Here is a 3,514-nt window from a genome sequence, read left to right as displayed (position 1 = left end):
TTCCTTAACCTTCTCCCTTCAGATTCTTGTTCTTCTTGAACAGATTCTGGTGAATTATTTAAAGGGTTGGGTTTTGGTTCGGGTGGGTTTGCTAATGGTTTAGGTGGTGGTCTGAGTGCGTTGATGTAATCATTATCGATTGAGGGTAACCGCACTCGGTGTGTCAGAGGTGCATGTCGATCGATGGGAGGTGTGTTGTGATGATCGACGTTGGACTCACTCTGTCGATCGATGGTTGGCTCAACCGATCGATCGATTTTATCATAGAAAGGGGAGGGTGGGTGAGGATGCTTAGCTGCGAATTCTTCATGAGTTAGAATTCGAACCGCATTGCATTCAGTCGATTTGGCAGACGATGTCGATCGATGACTGGAGTAATCCGTCCATCGATCTTCATCATGGTCTGTCGATCGATGCGAGTTCATCGACATCGGTCGACACCATTGGGATCCGCTGAGACTCATGGAGCTTTCGATTTTGAAATCTCCTTCCTCAAACTTTTCATTTCTCACCACTTGCCAGAAATCATCATCTCTGATGGCATTTACGTGGTGTTTTCCTTTGTCGGCTCCTGCCTCTCTAATGAAGCTTCTTGCCTCTTTATAGTCTCGCCCGTCTGAATTACTTGGGTTTCAAGTTTTCTCACCTGAGTCCCTAAGGTCTCGATTTTGGTGTTCAGATTGTTGTAGGCAGAGTCTATCTTACCGTTGAAATCCACGGTGATTTGTTGTTGTCCCAACAGTACTCGATCAAGCATCTCTTCGATCTTGCTTTCCTGAGTCTGGGTGGTGGATTTTGGTAGTAAGAGTTCGAGTAGCTCTTGCTGTTGTTGAAGGGTTTTTGGAATTGTGAATTTTGGTTACTTCTTTGGCCATTTCCAAAGAAGTTTCTGTTTCCGCCCTGGTTTCCAAATTTCTGGAATCCGGTACCTCCAATGTAATTCACATTTTCTTCTCCTTCCGTATCTGCTACTTCTCCTTCAGCTGAACAGACTTGCTTCCTAAGAAGCTCGTGTACCACATCTAACTTAGCTCTTACTTCGTCTATCTGTTCCTTCCCGATAGAGGCTACAGACTTCTTCCATTCAGAGTCAGTGTTTTTGGTGCTGCTGCTGTTAGCAAGGTTTTCGATAAGTCTCACAGCTTCCAACGGATTCCGAGTAGTGAAGTTTCCTTCACTCGCCGTATCAAGGGCCATTTGATACTGTAAGGCGAGACCTCGGAAGAAAGTGCTTAGCAGCTGCACTTCGTTAAATCCATGGTGTTGACAGTCTCATTGGAAGAACCTAAATCTAATCCACGCATCTTTGAAGGACTCTCCAGCCTTCTGCAAGAATGTGGAAATTTTGTTCCGAAGTTCTTCAGCGCGCGCCTCATCGAATAAGTTTCGTAAGAAAGCATTCTTGATGTCGCTCCAGGATGTTAAAGATCCTGTGGGTTGCTACCTAAGCCAGTGCATCGCTTCTCCATTCAGCGTGTATCTGAAGAGTTTGCACAGTAGGTAATCTTCGGGGACTCCTTCCATCCGAATAGCAGCGATTAGATCCTCGAACCGTTCCAAATAGTGTGGGAACCGAAATTCACACTATCGATTTCCGTTTAAATAAGGAAACTAGGAAAACCCTAATTTCCCAGAGGACCCGGATATCTGCTAATTACCACACGTCAAGCAATCAGGACACGAGAATAACAACGATAAAGAATAATAAATTGAAAAAGAGAGCAAAGAATATCTTATTCCGAATTAGCGTATGAGCGTTTACAACAAGGTATAAGCCTGGGCTCGAGAGCTGTCGGCGAGATTCCTAGTTCTAGCAACCCTAAGACGGCTAAACCTAATTGAGTCGTAGCTCGAAATAACAAAAACGGAAAAATTGCCTAAATCGCTCTAAGTACTAAGTTTGCTCTGAAAAAGTTCTCCTTCATGCTCCTCGCCTAGGACTCCTTATATACTAGCTCCAAGGTCGGTTTACGCTTTTACTCTTATGCCCTTAAGCCGTCATAGCATAAAAATGGAGATATTCCATTTTCCCGATCTTTACAATTATCTTCAAAACTTCCGTATTTATCCGCGAAAACTTGACATTTATCCTTCCTCATGGGCCAAGCGTAAACCGTGCTGCGGTTTACGGGTTTTGGGTTAGGAAATCGTAGGATGGGCCTCGAGTCGTGTTTTAGGTCCCTTTGGGCCGTCTTCCGACTCGACACGTTTACTACGAATTTTCCGCGGTTTCTCATCCGCGAAGCTTGATCGATGAATTGGAATAGCGGAAAACATGGTCTGAGCTTGCTACGGTCTTCGGGAGATAGCGTTCGAAGATTTGACGAGAATGCATGGATTGATGTCTGTCGATGTCCGGAAGAGTTCAATCGCTACACAGCGACCGAACTTCGGCTCGAGCCCGGTCGCTACGTAGAGCGCTCGGTCGCTACGTAGCGACCGAGCTTTGGCTTGAGCTCGGTCGCTACGTAGTGACCGAGCTTTGGCTCGAGCTCGGTCGCTACGTAGCGACCGAGCGGGACGATCGCTCGGTCGCTACGTAGCGACCGAGCTTTGGCTTGAGCTCGGTCGCTACGTAGCGACCGAGCTTGGGCTCGAGCTCGGTCGCTACATAGCGACCGAGCTTGGCTCGGGTTTGGTTACTGCATAGCGACCGGACGGCGTGTATGCGTGGTGACCGAGCTTGGTTTGTTTGGTTTGAATCTCAAAGGATACTTCTTCGTAAAAACTTCGTATTGGTTATACTTTACGAATGTTGTATCCTTCTTTTTACTATCTCTTTCGGAAATACGATCTCCGAGGATTTTTGGGTGGTAATTCCGTCGTGACCGTTTTTGACCCCAACAGTTAGCCCCCCAGCCCGTTAGGATCATGCACCGTAGGATCCTAGCGTGTGATTAGGCATGTTTGGTAAGTTAGGCGTGTTGGATGGAATTATTATCCGAAAGTCCGAGCTTGAATAGTAAATCCTCATGCCTATAAGAAGGGAGGTAACTTGTTTCATAGTTTTTTGACTTTTCTTGTCTTTCTATAAGATCTTTCTTAAGAAAAACTTTCTATCTTTCTCTCCACCCTTTTCCTCTATTTTCTCAAGAGAAGTGTAAAGATGTCGAGCAAGAAAAAGATTGCAAAAAAGGGTCTTCGTCCGCGAGTGCTTATGAAGAGCTCATCGTTCCGAAGATGGAGTTCGTGCCTCACTCGGTACATCCTGCCGAGAACGAGGCATGGTGGGTTGCTCATTATGGCTCGTTGACCCCTGCCAAGGAGAAGTCGTTCCCGGTCCTGATCCATCGTGGAGTCGAGAAAGGGGATGCAAGCAGGAGTACCGACGAGTTTCTCGCGATCATGCAATCGTTCTACCATATCCCGGATGCTGTGGAGTTCCGGGTTCCCTGCCGCGGGGAATGCGCTAACAGCCCCCCAGAGGGTTACTTCACTTGCTATGAGGCGTTCGTCGTGCGTTGTCGCCTATGGTTCCCAATACCCGAAATTCTCGTCCGAGTGTTGGACAGTT

The 3,514-nt window shown here is 46.8% G+C and overlaps 1 non-coding gene across 1 annotated transcript; it reads left to right on the top strand.

The window, feature by feature from the left end:
* Nucleotides 1-1,252: 1,252 nt before the first annotated feature.
* LOC117129431 lies at nucleotides 1,253-1,359 on the top strand. The gene has a single exon (XR_004453080.1). It is a non-coding gene; the product is annotated as a small nucleolar RNA R71 (small nucleolar RNA).
* The last annotated feature ends 2,155 nt before the right edge of the window (nucleotides 1,360-3,514 follow it).

The sequence above is a fragment of the Brassica rapa genome, chromosome A10 (assembly GCF_000309985.2).
Source record: "Brassica rapa cultivar Chiifu-401-42 chromosome A10, CAAS_Brap_v3.01, whole genome shotgun sequence".
In the NCBI taxonomy this organism is placed as follows: Eukaryota; Viridiplantae; Streptophyta; class Magnoliopsida; order Brassicales; family Brassicaceae; genus Brassica; species Brassica rapa.
This window is presented reverse-complemented; position numbering and strand designations above follow the sequence as displayed.